The following is a 15,492-nucleotide window of genomic DNA, read 5'->3' as shown; positions in this document are numbered from 1 at the left end:
TCCTCATAAAGCTGTCGCTGCTGTGAAGGTTCTAGGTGACATCACAAATCCCTTTGGTTACATACACAACAAAGCTGGGTTGTTGTTGTTTACACTCTGCAAGGCCTGTGGAAGTGAGTGACATCATAGCACTGTAGTTCTGAGGGTTCAAGATGGATGCAACAATCTCCTGTTGCTTCTATGAAGGCCATAATAGACGACATCACCAAACAGCTCCATAGTCACATACACAGCAAAGGAGAGATGTTGTTTACACCTAGTGATGTCAGTGGTATTGAGTGACATCACAGCACAGTGCTAAGGCTCCTGGGCCTGGACACAGCAGCGGCTGCAATATCTCAACGGAGAATACGTTTATATCTATGTGTGTGTGTGCGCATATATATATATATATATATATATATATATATATATATATATATATTTCTCCGCCGAAATCACTTTTAAACCCATTTCCACCTTTTTTTCCCTTCTCTTCCTCTTACTTTTTTTTCACGTTTTTTTACGTTTTTCTCCTTTTCGCCTCTTTTCTGGGCGTATTATTCTTCTTTTTCTTCTTTTTTTTCGTCTAATGCATACCCCATCAGTGCAGCAATGCTTATTCAATACCGCCAGCAGATGGAGACACTGGGGGATAATTTTCTAAGGATTTATACTGATTTTTCCTGTCTGAATTTGTCGCACAGAAAGTTGCAGGCCAAATATGTGTGACATTTCTGCGACTTTAGCTTCTAGAGCATTTTTACAACATTATACATAGGTGCTGAATACATAAAAAGCGACTGTTCAGCGACAGACAAGTCGCATCGGCTGAAAGTAGGCCAGAATGTCAGTCCATGTTGGAGCAGGTTTAGATACAGTCTAAAGCATAGATCTCAAAGTCTGTGCACAGAATTTAGCAAGGGCCTCGCACCTTCTGATGCATCAGGTAGGTGCACAATAGCATAGCCTAACCCTCTGTACTTTGGTCTATATTGATGCGGGACATAGACAGCCAGCTGATGACCAATCCATTAGTGCAATGGATGGCTGGAAGCATTTGTCTTTGCCTTTGCAATACCACAGAAGCAATGCATGGTCAATGTACAGCAATGACACACCTGTGTGAACAGCCAGGAGACCCCCCCCCCCCCCCATGTTATGTTACATAGTTACATAGTTAGTACGGTCGAAAAAAGACATATGTCCATCACGTTCAACCAGGGAATTAAGGGGTAGGGGTGTGGCGCGATATTGGGGAAGGGATGAGATTTTATATTTCTTCATAAGCATTAATCTTATTTTGTCAATTAGGAACATTCAGCACCCACCCGCTATCAAGGCAGCTGCCTATCATGTCATGCCCTACCTGCACAGGTGTGCTGGCTACTCAAATGATCCAATTAAGGAGGCCATTTAGTCAGCAGCAGCAGAAGTCCTGTGCCTGGACGCTCCAACAGGGGCCAGACACAAGCAGAAGCAGAAGCAGCAGAAGCAGCAGCAGCACCACCTTTTGTTTTTTGGCTGCAGCAGCAGCAAGGCCCACAGGGCTGGCTAGCTGGCTAGCCAGCAAGCAGGTAGCAATGAAAGTAGGAATCTTTCTTTTTAACCCTGTAAGGGGGTGGTGCACTGTACCCGAAGATACTGCCATATCGGGTCAATGCATAGGGCGACGGAAGCAAGCTTCGAAATCGGCCCCCGTTCTCAAAAATCCATTTAATATATGGTCCCCAGATAGGGGACGTATCAGATATTAAACTGATAAGAACAGATACTACACTTGATCTTAGCCAAAAGGCCGAGAAGCGATAACCGTGAAAGGGGCGGGCCCAACAAGGTCCCCTTCATGGGCACTATCACTGCTTGCTGTCAGGGAGGCTGCCAGACAATTTTCCATGCACACTCTGGGCTGGGGGGCAGTCAACCACCAGTACACACAGCAGAACCTAAACCCATACCATTATTGCTAAGCAGCAAGACAGGGGCCCATTGCACTCCCACGGGGCCTTTTTAAATGCAATCCATAACCCGGATTTGCCAGGAACCCTTCTTACTCCTCCTACTTGCATGTGACACTGGGCTTAGGATCTGCATAGGAAACACACACACAAGCACACACCTACCTTTGTTGCCTGCAGATGCCTCCTTGGCTGTCCCCAAACGGTATCAAACCAACACCCACGGGAAGCTGTAAGCATAGAGGACATGCCTGCACCCCATTGGACTTACCTGTGTGGGTTAAATCCGGGTTATTTGACAACCTATGGCGGTGATGGTTCTGCTCAGGCAGAGCAGTGCTGATGCTCCTCATAAAGCTGTCGCTGCTGTGAAGGTTCTAGGTGACATCACAAATCCCTTTGGTTACATACACAACAAAGCTGGGTTGTTGTTGTTTACACTCTGCAAGGCCTGTGGAAGTGAGTGACATCATAGCACTGTAGTTCTGAGGGTTCAAGATGGATGCAACAATCTCCTGTTGCTTCTATGAAGGCCGTAATAGACGACATCACCAAACAGCTCCATAGTCACATACACAGCAAAGGAGAGATGTTGTTTACACCTAGTGATGTCAGTGGTATTGAGTGACATCACAGCACAGTGCTAAGGCTCCTGGGCCTGGACACAGCAGCGGCTGCAATATCTCAACGGAGAATACGTTTATATCTATGTGTGTGTGTGCGCATATATATATATATATATATATATATATATATATTTCTCTGCCGAAATCACTTTTAAACCCATTTCCACCTTTTTTTCCCTTCTCTTCCTCTTACTTTTTTTTCACGTTTTTTTACGTTTTTCTCCTTTTCGCCTCTTTTCTGGGCGTATTATTCTTCTTTTTCTTCTTTTTTTTCGTCTAATGCATACCCCATCAGTGCAGCAATGCTTATTCAATACCGCCAGCAGATGGAGACACTGGGGGATAATTTTCTAAGGATTTATACTGATTTTTCCTGTCTGAATTTGTCGCACAGAAAGTTGCAGGCCAAATATGTGTGACATTTCTGCGACTTTAGCTTCTAGAGCATTTTTACAACATTATACATAGGTGCTGAATACATAAAAAGCGACTGTTCAGCGACAGACAAGTCGCATCGGCTGAAAGTAGGCCAGAATGTCAGTCCATGTTGGAGCAGGTTTAGATACAGTCTAAAGCATAGATCTCAAAGTCTGTGCACAGAATTTAGCAAGGGCCTCGCACCTTCTGATGCATCAGGTAGGTGCACAATAGCATAGCCTAACCCTCTGTACTTTGGTCTATATTGATGCGGGACATAGACAGCCAGCTGATGACCAATCCATTAGTGCAATGGATGGCTGGAAGCATTTGTCTTTGCCTTTGCAATACCACAGAAGCAATGCATGGTCAATGTACAGCAATGACACACCTGTGTGAACAGCCAGGAGACCCCCCCCCCCCATGTTATGTTACATAGTTACATAGTTAGTACGGTCGAAAAAAGACATATGTCCATCACGTTCAACCAGGGAATTAAGGGGTAGGGGTGTGGCGCGATATTGGGGAAGGGATGAGATTTTATATTTCTTCATAAGCATTAATCTTATTTTGTCAATTAGGAACATTCAGCACCCACCCGCTATCAAGGCAGCTGCCTATCATGTCATGCCCTACCTGCACAGGTGTGCTGGCTACTCAAATGATCCAATTAAGGAGGCCATTTAGTCAGCAGCAGCAGAAGTCCTGTGCCTGGACGCTCCAACAGGGGCCAGACACAAGCAGAAGCAGAAGCAGCAGAAGCAGCAGCAGCACCACCTTTTGTTTTTTGGCTGCAGCAGCAGCAAGGCCCACAGGGCTGGCTAGCTGGCTAGCCAGCAAGCAGGTAGCAATGAAAGTAGGAATCTTTCTTTTTAACCCTGTAAGGGGGTGGTGCACTGTACCCGAAGATACTGCCATATCGGGTCAATGCATAGGGCGACGGAAGCAAGCTTCGAAATCGGCCCCCGTTCTCAAAAATCCATTTAATATATGGTCCCCAGATAGGGGACGTATCAGATATTAAACTGATAAGAACAGATACTACACTTGATCTTAGCCAAAAGGCCGAGAAGCGATAACCGTGAAAGGGGCGGGCCCAACAAGGTCCCCTTCATGGGCACTATCACTGCTTGCTGTCAGGGAGGCTGCCAGACAATTTTCCATGCACACTCTGGGCTGGGGGGCAGTCAACCACCAGTACACACAGCAGAACCTAAACCCATACCATTATTGCTAAGCAGCAAGACAGGGGCCCATTGCACTCCCACGGGGCCTTTTTAAATGCAATCCATAACCCGGATTTGCCAGGAACCCTTCTTACTCCTCCTACTTGCATGTGACACTGGGCTTAGGATCTGCATAGGAAACACACACACAAGCACACACCTACCTTTGTTGCCTGCAGATGCCTCCTTGGCTGTCCCCAAACGGTATCAAACCAACACCCACAGGAAGCTGTAAGCATAGAGGACATGCCTGCACCCCATTGGACTTACCTGTGTGGGTTAAATCCGGGTTATTTGACAACCTATGGCGGTGATGGTTCTGCTCAGGCAGAGCAGTGCTGATGCTCCTCATAAAGCTGTCGCTGCTGTGAAGGTTCTAGGTGACATCACAAATCCCTTTGGTTACATACACAACAAAGCTGGGTTGTTGTTGTTTACACTCTGCAAGGCCTGTGGAAGTGAGTGACATCATAGCACTGTAGTTCTGAGGGTTCAAGATGGATGCAACAATCTCCTGTTGCTTCTATGAAGGCCGTAATAGACGACATCACCAAACAGCTCCATAGTCACATACACAGCAAAGGAGAGATGTTGTTTACACCTAGTGATGTCAGTGGTATTGAGTGACATCACAGCACAGTGCTAAGGCTCCTGGGCCTGGACACAGCAGCGGCTGCAATATCTCAACGGAGAATACGTTTATATCTATGTGTGTGTGTGCGCATATATATATATATATATATATATATATATATATATATATATATATATTTCTCCGCCGAAATCACTTTTAAACCCATTTCCACCTTTTTTTCCCTTCTCTTCCTCTTACTTTTTTTTCACGTTTTTTTACGTTTTTCTCCTTTTCGCCTCTTTTCTGGGCGTATTATTCTTCTTTTTCTTCTTTTTTTTCGTCTAATGCATACCCCATCAGTGCAGCAATGCTTATTCAATACCGCCAGCAGATGGAGACACTGGGGGATAATTTTCTAAGGATTTATACTGATTTTTCCTGTCTGAATTTGTCGCACAGAAAGTTGCAGGCCAAATATGTGTGACATTTCTGCGACTTTAGCTTCTAGAGCATTTTTACAACATTATACATAGGTGCTGAATACATAAAAAGCGACTGTTCAGCGACAGACAAGTCGCATCGGCTGAAAGTAGGCCAGAATGTCAGTCCATGTTGGAGCAGGTTTAGATACAGTCTAAAGCATAGATCTCAAAGTCTGTGCACAGAATTTAGCAAGGGCCTCGCACCTTCTGATGCATCAGGTAGGTGCACAATAGCATAGCCTAACCCTCTGTACTTTGGTCTATATTGATGCGGGACATAGACAGCCAGCTGATGACCAATCCATTAGTGCAATGGATGGCTGGAAGCATTTGTCTTTGCCTTTGCAATACCACAGAAGCAATGCATGGTCAATGTACAGCAATGACACACCTGTGTGAACAGCCAGGAGACCCCCCCCCCCCCCCCATGTTATGTTACATAGTTACATAGTTAGTACGGTCGAAAAAAGACATATGTCCATCACGTTCAACCAGGGAATTAAGGGGTAGGGGTGTGGCGCGATATTGGGGAAGGGATGAGATTTTATATTTCTTCATAAGCATTAATCTTATTTTGTCAATTAGGAACATTCAGCACCCACCCGCTATCAAGGCAGCTGCCTATCATGTCATGCCCTACCTGCACAGGTGTGCTGGCTACTCAAATGATCCAATTAAGGAGGCCATTTAGTCAGCAGCAGCAGAAGTCCTGTGCCTGGACGCTCCAACAGGGGCCAGACACAAGCAGAAGCAGAAGCAGCAGAAGCAGCAGCAGCACCACCTTTTGTTTTTTGGCTGCAGCAGCAGCAAGGCCCACAGGGCTGGCTAGCTGGCTAGCCAGCAAGCAGGTAGCAATGAAAGTAGGAATCTTTCTTTTTAACCCTGTAAGGGGGTGGTGCACTATACCCGAAGATACTGCCATATCGGGTCAATGCATAGGGCGACGGAAGCAAGCTTCGAAATCGGCCCCCGTTCTCAAAAATCCATTTAATATATGGTCCCCAGATAGGGGACGTATCAGATATTAAACTGATAAGAACAGATACTACACTTGATCTTAGCCAAAAGGCCGAGAAGCGATAACCGTGAAAGGGGCGGGCCCAACAAGGTCCCCTTCATGGGCACTATCACTGCTTGCTGTCAGGGAGGCTGCCAGACAATTTTCCATGCACACTCTGGGCTGGGGGGCAGTCAACCACCAGTACACACAGCAGAACCTAAACCCATACCATTATTGCTAAGCAGCAAGACAGGGGCCCATTGCACTCCCACGGGGCCTTTTTAAATGCAATCCATAACCCGGATTTGCCAGGAACCCTTCTTACTCCTCCTACTTGCATGTGACACTGGGCTTAGGATCTGCATAGGAAACACACACACAAGCACACACCTACCTTTGTTGCCTGCAGATGCCTCCTTGGCTGTCCCCAAACGGTATCAAACCAACACCCACGGGAAGCTGTAAGCATAGAGGACATGCCTGCACCCCATTGGACTTACCTGTGTGGGTTAAATCCGGGTTATTTGACAACCTATGGCGGTGATGGTTCTGCTCAGGCAGAGCAGTGCTGATGCTCCTCATAAAGCTGTCGCTGCTGTGAAGGTTCTAGGTGACATCACAAATCCCTTTGGTTACATACACAACAAAGCTGGGTTGTTGTTGTTTACACTCTGCAAGGCCTGTGGAAGTGAGTGACATCATAGCACTGTAGTTCTGAGGGTTCAAGATGGATGCAACAATCTCCTGTTGCTTCTATGAAGGCCGTAATAGACGACATCACCAAACAGCTCCATAGTCACATACACAGCAAAGGAGAGATGTTGTTTACACCTAGTGATGTCAGTGGTATTGAGTGACATCACAGCACAGTGCTAAGGCTCCTGGGCCTGGACACAGCAGCGGCTGCAATATCTCAACGGAGAATACGTTTATATCTATGTGTGTGTGTGCGCATATATATATATATATATATATATATATATATATATATATATATATATTTCTCCGCCGAAATCACTTTTAAACCCATTTCCACCTTTTTTTCCCTTCTCTTCCTCTTACTTTTTTTTCACGTTTTTTTACGTTTTTCTCCTTTTCGCCTCTTTTCTGGGCGTATTATTCTTCTTTTTCTTCTTTTTTTTCGTCTAATGCATACCCCATCAGTGCAGCAATGCTTATTCAATACCGCCAGCAGATGGAGACACTGGGGGATAATTTTCTAAGGATTTATACTGATTTTTCCTGTCTGAATTTGTCGCACAGAAAGTTGCAGGCCAAATATGTGTGACATTTCTGCGACTTTAGCTTCTAGAGCATTTTTACAACATTATACATAGGTGCTGAATACATAAAAAGCGACTGTTCAGCGACAGACAAGTCGCATCGGCTGAAAGTAGGCCAGAATGTCAGTCCATGTTGGAGCAGGTTTAGATACAGTCTAAAGCATAGATCTCAAAGTCTGTGCACAGAATTTAGCAAGGGCCTCGCACCTTCTGATGCATCAGGTAGGTGCACAATAGCATAGCCTAACCCTCTGTACTTTGGTCTATATTGATGCGGGACATAGACAGCCAGCTGATGACCAATCCATTAGTGCAATGGATGGCTGGAAGCATTTGTCTTTGCCTTTGCAATACCACAGAAGCAATGCATGGTCAATGTACAGCAATGACACACCTGTGTGAACAGCCAGGAGACCCCAACCCCCCCCCATGTTATGTTACATAGTTACATAGTTAGTACGGTCGAAAAAAGACATATGTCCATCACGTTCAACCAGGGAATTAAGGGGTAGGGGTGTGGCGCGATATTGGGGAAGGGATGAGATTTTATATTTCTTCATAAGCATTAATCTTATTTTGTCAATTAGGAACATTCAGCACCCACCCGCTATCAAGGCAGCTGCCTATCATGTCATGCCCTACCTGCACAGGTGTGCTGGCTACTCAAATGATCCAATTAAGGAGGCCATTTAGTCAGCAGCAGCAGAAGTCCTGTGCCTGGACGCTCCAACAGGGGCCAGACACAAGCAGAAGCAGAAGCAGCAGAAGCAGCAGCAGCACCACCTTTTGTTTTTTGGCTGCAGCAGCAGCAAGGCCCACAGGGCTGGCTAGCTGGCTAGCCAGCAAGCAGGTAGCAATGAAAGTAGGAATCTTTCTTTTTAACCCTGTAAGGGGGTGGTGCACTGTACCCGAAGATACTGCCATATCGGGTCAATGCATAGGGCGACGGAAGCAAGCTTCGAAATCGGCCCCCGTTCTCAAAAATCCATTTAATATATGGTCCCCAGATAGGGGACGTATCAGATATTAAACTGATAAGAACAGATACTACACTTGATCTTAGCCAAAAGGCCGAGAAGCGATAACCGTGAAAGGGGCGGGCCCAACAAGGTCCCCTTCATGGGCACTATCACTGCTTGCTGTCAGGGAGGCTGCCAGACAATTTTCCATGCACACTCTGGGCTGGGGGGCAGTCAACCACCAGTACACACAGCAGAACCTAAACCCATACCATTATTGCTAAGCAGCAAGACAGGGGCCCATTGCACTCCCACGGGGCCTTTTTAAATGCAATCCATAACCCGGATTTGCCAGGAACCCTTCTTACTCCTCCTACTTGCATGTGACACTGGGCTTAGGATCTGCATAGGAAACACACACACAAGCACACACCTACCTTTGTTGCCTGCAGATGCCTCCTTGGCTGTCCCCAAACGGTATCAAACCAACACCCACGGGAAGCTGTAAGCATAGAGGACATGCCTGCACCCCATTGGACTTACCTGTGTGGGTTAAATCCGGGTTATTTGACAACCTATGGCGGTGATGGTTCTGCTCAGGCAGAGCAGTGCTGATGCTCCTCATAAAGCTGTCGCTGCTGTGAAGGTTCTAGGTGACATCACAAATCCCTTTGGTTACATACACAACAAAGCTGGGTTGTTGTTGTTTACACTCTGCAAGGCCTGTGGAAGTGAGTGACATCATAGCACTGTAGTTCTGAGGGTTCAAGATGGATGCATCAATCTCCTGTTGCTTCTATGAAGGCCGTAATAGACGACATCACCAAACAGCTCCATAGTCACATACACAGCAAAGGAGAGATGTTGTTTACACCTAGTGATGTCAGTGGTATTGAGTGACATCACAGCACAGTGCTAAGGCTCCTGGGCCTGGACACAGCAGCGGCTGCAATATCTCAACGGAGAATACGTTTATATCTATGTGTGTGTGTGCGCATATATATATATATATATATATATATATATATATATATATATATTTCTCCGCCGAAATCACTTTTAAACCCATTTCCACCTTTTTTTCCCTTCTCTTCCTCTTACTTTTTTTCACGTTTTTTTACGTTTTTCTCCTTTTCGCCTCTTTTCTGGGCGTATTATTCTTCTTTTTCTTCTTTTTTTTCGTCTAATGCATACCCCATCAGTGCAGCAATGCTTATTCAATACCGCCAGCAGATGGAGACACTGGGGGATAATTTTCTAAGGATTTATACTGATTTTTCCTGTCTGAATTTGTCGCACAGAAAGTTGCAGGCCAAATATGTGTGACATTTCTGCGACTTTAGCTTCTAGAGCATTTTTACAACATTATACATAGGTGCTGAATACATAAAAAGCGACTGTTCAGCGACAGACAAGTCGCATCGGCTGAAAGTAGGCCAGAATGTCAGTCCATGTTGGAGCAGGTTTAGATACAGTCTAAAGCATAGATCTCAAAGTCTGTGCACAGAATTTAGCAAGGGCCTCGCACCTTCTGATGCATCAGGTAGGTGCACAATAGCATAGCCTAACCCTCTGTACTTTGGTCTATATTGATGCGGGACATAGACAGCCAGCTGATGACCAATCCATTAGTGCAATGGATGGCTGGAAGCATTTGTCTTTGCCTTTGCAATACCACAGAAGCAATGCATGGTCAATGTACAGCAATGACACACCTGTGTGAACAGCCAGGAGACCCCCCCCCCCCCCCCCCCATGTTATGTTACATAGTTACATAGTTAGTACGGTCGAAAAAAGACATATGTCCATCACGTTCAACCAGGGAATTAAGGGGTAGGGGTGTGGCGCGATATTGGGGAAGGGATGAGATTTTATATTTCTTCATAAGCATTAATCTTATTTTGTCAATTAGGAACATTCAGCACCCACCCGCTATCAAGGCAGCTGCCTATCATGTCATGCCCTACCTGCACAGGTGTGCTGGCTACTCAAATGATCCAATTAAGGAGGCCATTTAGTCAGCAGCAGCAGAAGTCCTGTGCCTGGACGCTCCAACAGGGGCCAGACACAAGCAGAAGCAGAAGCAGCAGAAGCAGCAGCAGCACCACCTTTTGTTTTTTGGCTGCAGCAGCAGCAAGGCCCACAGGGCTGGCTAGCTGGCTAGCCAGCAAGCAGGTAGCAATGAAAGTAGGAATCTTTCTTTTTAACCCTGTAAGGGGGTGGTGCACTGTACCCGAAGATACTGCCATATCGGGTCAATGCATAGGGCGACGGAAGCAAGCTTCGAAATCGGCCCCCGTTCTCAAAAATCCATTTAATATATGGTCCCCAGATAGGGGACGTATCAGATATTAAACTGATAAGAACAGATACTACACTTGATCTTAGTCAAAAGGCCGAGAAGCGATAACCGTGAAAGGGGCGGGCCCAACAAGGTCCCCTTCATGGGCACTATCACTGCTTGCTGTCAGGGAGGCTGCCAGACAATTTTCCATGCACACTCTGGGCTGGGGGGCAGTCAACCACCAGTACACACAGCAGAACCTAAACCCATACCATTATTGCTAAGCAGCAAGACAGGGGCCCATTGCACTCCCACGGGGCCTTTTTAAATGCAATCCATAACCCGGATTTGCCAGGAACCCTTCTTACTCCTCCTACTTGCATGTGACACTGGGCTTAGGATCTGCATAGGAAACACACACACAAGCACACACCTACCTTTGTTGCCTGCAGATGCCTCCTTGGCTGTCCCCAAACGGTATCAAACCAACACCCACGGGAAGCTGTAAGCATAGAGGACATGCCTGCACCCCATTGGACTTACCTGTGTGGGTTAAATCCGGGTTATTTGACAACCTATGGCGGTGATGGTTCTGCTCAGGCAGAGCAGTGCTGATGCTCCTCATAAAGCTGTCGCTGCTGTGAAGGTTCTAGGTGACATCACAAATCCCTTTGGTTACATACACAACAAAGCTGGGTTGTTGTTGTTTACACTCTGCAAGGCCTGTGGAAGTGAGTGACATCATAGCACTGTAGTTCTGAGGGTTCAAGATGGATGCAACAATCTCCTGTTGCTTCTATGAAGGCCGTAATAGACGACATCACCAAACAGCTCCATAGTCACATACACAGCAAAGGAGAGATGTTGTTTACACCTAGTGATGTCAGTGGTATTGAGTGACATCACAGCACAGTGCTAAGGCTCCTGGGCCTGGACACAGCAGCGGCTGCAATATCTCAACGGAGAATACGTTTATATCTATGTGTGTGTGTGCGCATATATATATATATATATATATATATATATATATATATATATTTCTCCGCCGAAATCACTTTTAAACCCATTTCCACCTTTTTTTCCCTTCTCTTCCTCTTACTTTTTTTTCACGTTTTTTTACGTTTTTCTCCTTTTCGCCTCTTTTCTGGGCGTATTATTCTTCTTTTTCTTCTTTTTTTTCGTCTAATGCATACCCCATCAGTGCAGCAATGCTTATTCAATACCGCCAGCAGATGGAGACACTGGGGGATAATTTTCTAAGGATTTATACTGATTTTTCCTGTCTGAATTTGTCGCACAGAAAGTTGCAGGCCAAATATGTGTGACATTTCTGCGACTTTAGCTTCTAGAGCATTTTTACAACATTATACATAGGTGCTGAATACATAAAAAGCGACTGTTCAGCGACAGACAAGTCGCATCGGCTGAAAGTAGGCCAGAATGTCAGTCCATGTTGGAGCAGGTTTAGATACAGTCTAAAGCATAGATCTCAAAGTCTGTGCACAGAATTTAGCAAGGGCCTCGCACCTTCTGATGCATCAGGTAGGTGCACAATAGCATAGCCTAACCCTCTGTACTTTGGTCTATATTGATGCGGGACATAGACAGCCAGCTGATGACCAATCCATTAGTGCAATGGATGGCTGGAAGCATTTGTCTTTGCCTTTGCAATACCACAGAAGCAATGCATGGTCAATGTACAGCAATGACACACCTGTGTGAACAGCCAGGAGACCCCAACCCCCCCCCATGTTATGTTACATAGTTACATAGTTAGTACGGTCGAAAAAAGACATATGTCCATCACGTTCAACCAGGGAATTAAGGGGTAGGGGTGTGGCGCGATATTGGGGAAGGGATGAGATTTTATATTTCTTCATAAGCATTAATCTTATTTTGTCAATTAGGAACATTCAGCACCCACCCGCTATCAAGGCAGCTGCCTATCATGTCATGCCCTACCTGCACAGGTGTGCTGGCTACTCAAATGATCCAATTAAGGAGGCCATTTAGTCAGCAGCAGCAGAAGTCCTGTGCCTGGACGCTCCAACAGGGGCCAGACACAAGCAGAAGCAGAAGCAGCAGAAGCAGCAGCAGCACCACCTTTTGTTTTTTGGCTGCAGCAGCAGCAAGGCCCACAGGGCTGGCTAGCTGGCTAGCCAGCAAGCAGGTAGCAATGAAAGTAGGAATCTTTCTTTTTAACCCTGTAAGGGGGTGGTGCACTGTACCCGAAGATACTGCCATATCGGGTCAATGCATAGGGCGACGGAAGCAAGCTTCGAAATCGGCCCCCGTTCTCAAAAATCCATTTAATATATGGTCCCCAGATAGGGGACGTATCAGATATTAAACTGATAAGAACAGATACTACACTTGATCTTAGCCAAAAGGCCGAGAAGCGATAACCGTGAAAGGGGCGGGCCCAACAAGGTCCCCTTCATGGGCACTATCACTGCTTGCTGTCAGGGAGGCTGCCAGACAATTTTCCATGCACACTCTGGGCTGGGGGGCAGTCAACCACCAGTACACACAGCAGAACCTAAACCCATACCATTATTGCTAAGCAGCAAGACAGGGGCCCATTGCACTCCCACGGGGCCTTTTTAAATGCAATCCATAACCCGGATTTGCCAGGAACCCTTCTTACTCCTCCTACTTGCATGTGACACTGGGCTTAGGATCTGCATAGGAAACACACACACAAGCACACACCTACCTTTGTTGCCTGCAGATGCCTCCTTGGCTGTCCCCAAACGGTATCAAACCAACACCCACGGGAAGCTGTAAGCATAGAGGACATGCCTGCACCCCATTGGACTTACCTGTGTGGGTTAAATCCGGGTTATTTGACAACCTATGGCGGTGATGGTTCTGCTCAGGCAGAGCAGTGCTGATGCTCCTCATAAAGCTGTCGCTGCTGTGAAGGTTCTAGGTGACATCACAAATCCCTTTGGTTACATACACAACAAAGCTGGGTTGTTGTTGTTTACACTCTGCAAGGCCTGTGGAAGTGAGTGACATCATAGCACTGTAGTTCTGAGGGTTCAAGATGGATGCAACAATCTCCTGTTGCTTCTATGAAGGCCGTAATAGACGACATCACCAAACAGCTCCATAGTCACATACACAGCAAAGGAGAGATGTTGTTTACACCTAGTGATGTCAGTGGTATTGAGTGACATCACAGCACAGTGCTAAGGCTCCTGGGCCTGGACACAGCAGCGGCTGCAATATCTCAACGGAGAATACGTTTATATCTATGTGTGTGTGTGCGCATATATATATATATATATATATATATATATATATATATATTTCTCCGCCGAAATCACTTTTAAACCCATTTCCACCTTTTTTTCCCTTCTCTTCCTCTTACTTTTTTTTCACGTTTTTTTACGTTTTTCTCCTTTTCGCCTCTTTTCTGGGCGTATTATTCTTCTTTTTCTTCTTTTTTTTCGTCTAATGCATACCCCATCAGTGCAGCAATGCTTATTCAATACCGCCAGCAGATGGAGACACTGGGGGATAATTTTCTAAGGATTTATACTGATTTTTCCTGTCTGAATTTGTCGCACAGAAAGTTGCAGGCCAAATATGTGTGACATTTCTGCGACTTTAGCTTCTAGAGCATTTTTACAACATTATACATAGGTGCTGAATACATAAAAAGCGACTGTTCAGCGACAGACAAGTCGCATCGGCTGAAAGTAGGCCAGAATGTCAGTCCATGTTGGAGCAGGTTTAGATACAGTCTAAAGCATAGATCTCAAAGTCTGTGCACAGAATTTAGCAAGGGCCTCGCACCTTCTGATGCATCAGGTAGGTGCACAATAGCATAGCCTAACCCTCTGTACTTTGGTCTATATTGATGCGGGACATAGACAGCCAGCTGATGACCAATCCATTAGTGCAATGGATGGCTGGAAGCATTTGTCTTTGCCTTTGCAATACCACAGAAGCAATGCATGGTCAATGTACAGCAATGACACACCTGTGTGAACAGCCAGGAGACCCCCCCCCCCCCCCCATGTTATGTTACATAGTTACATAGTTAGTACGGTCGAAAAAAGACATATGTCCATCACGTTCAACCAGGGAATTAAGGGGTAGGGGTGTGGCGCGATATTGGGGAAGGGATGAGATTTTATATTTCTTCATAAGCATTAATCTTATTTTGTCAATTAGGAACATTCAGCGCCCACCCGCTATCAAGGCAGCTGCCTATCATGTCATGCCCTACCTGCACAGGTGTGCTGGCTACTCAAATGATCCAATTAAGGAGGCCATTTAGTCAGCAGCAGCAGAAGTCCTGTGCCTGGACGCTCCAACAGGGGCCAGACACAAGCAGAAGCAGAAGCAGCAGAAGCAGCAGCAGCACCACCTTTTGTTTTTTGGCTGCAGCAGCAGCAAGGCCCACAGGGCTGGCTAGCTGGCTAGCCAGCAAGCAGGTAGCAATGAAAGTAGGAATCTTTCTTTTTAACCCTGTAAGGGGGTGGTGCACTGTACCCAAAGATACTGCCATATCGGGTCAATGCATAGGGCGACGGAAGCAAGCTTCGAAATCGGCCCCCGTTCTCAAAAATCCATTTAATATATGGTCCCCAGATAGGGGACGTATCAGATATTAAACTGATAAGAACAGATACTACACTTGATCTTAGCCAAAAGGCCGAGAAGCGATAACCGTGAAAGGGGCGGGCCCAA

General features: G+C 46.0%; 7 non-coding genes across 7 annotated transcripts; all 7 read right to left on the bottom strand.

Annotated features, from left to right (window-relative positions):
* Positions 1-1,598: 1,598 nt before the first annotated feature.
* Positions 1,599-1,789, bottom strand: LOC130302610 (U2 spliceosomal RNA). The gene has a single exon (XR_008852794.1). It is a non-coding gene; the product is annotated as a U2 spliceosomal RNA (small nuclear RNA).
* A 2,077-nt stretch (positions 1,790-3,866) lies between these two features.
* On the bottom strand, positions 3,867-4,057 carry LOC130302608 (U2 spliceosomal RNA). Its single transcript, XR_008852792.1, has one exon. It is a non-coding gene; the product is annotated as a U2 spliceosomal RNA (small nuclear RNA).
* A 2,095-nt stretch (positions 4,058-6,152) lies between these two features.
* LOC130302624 (U2 spliceosomal RNA) lies at positions 6,153-6,343 on the bottom strand. Its single transcript, XR_008852807.1, has one exon. It is a non-coding gene; the product is annotated as a U2 spliceosomal RNA (small nuclear RNA).
* A 2,094-nt stretch (positions 6,344-8,437) lies between these two features.
* LOC130302607 (U2 spliceosomal RNA) lies at positions 8,438-8,628 on the bottom strand. The gene has a single exon (XR_008852791.1). It is a non-coding gene; the product is annotated as a U2 spliceosomal RNA (small nuclear RNA).
* Positions 8,629-10,721: 2,093 nt separating this feature from the next.
* Positions 10,722-10,912, bottom strand: LOC130302628 (U2 spliceosomal RNA). The gene has a single exon (XR_008852810.1). It is a non-coding gene; the product is annotated as a U2 spliceosomal RNA (small nuclear RNA).
* A 2,088-nt stretch (positions 10,913-13,000) lies between these two features.
* On the bottom strand, positions 13,001-13,191 carry LOC130302606 (U2 spliceosomal RNA). The gene has a single exon (XR_008852790.1). It is a non-coding gene; the product is annotated as a U2 spliceosomal RNA (small nuclear RNA).
* A 2,087-nt stretch (positions 13,192-15,278) lies between these two features.
* LOC130302625 (U2 spliceosomal RNA) lies at positions 15,279-15,469 on the bottom strand. Its single transcript, XR_008852808.1, has one exon. It is a non-coding gene; the product is annotated as a U2 spliceosomal RNA (small nuclear RNA).
* Between the last annotated feature and the right edge of the window lie 23 nt (positions 15,470-15,492).

Source organism: Hyla sarda, unplaced genomic scaffold, assembly GCF_029499605.1.
Source record: "Hyla sarda isolate aHylSar1 unplaced genomic scaffold, aHylSar1.hap1 scaffold_1171, whole genome shotgun sequence".
Classification (NCBI taxonomy): Eukaryota; Metazoa; Chordata; class Amphibia; order Anura; family Hylidae; genus Hyla; species Hyla sarda.
Note: the sequence above shows the minus strand (reverse complement) of the source record. Positions and strands in the feature narration are given on the sequence as shown.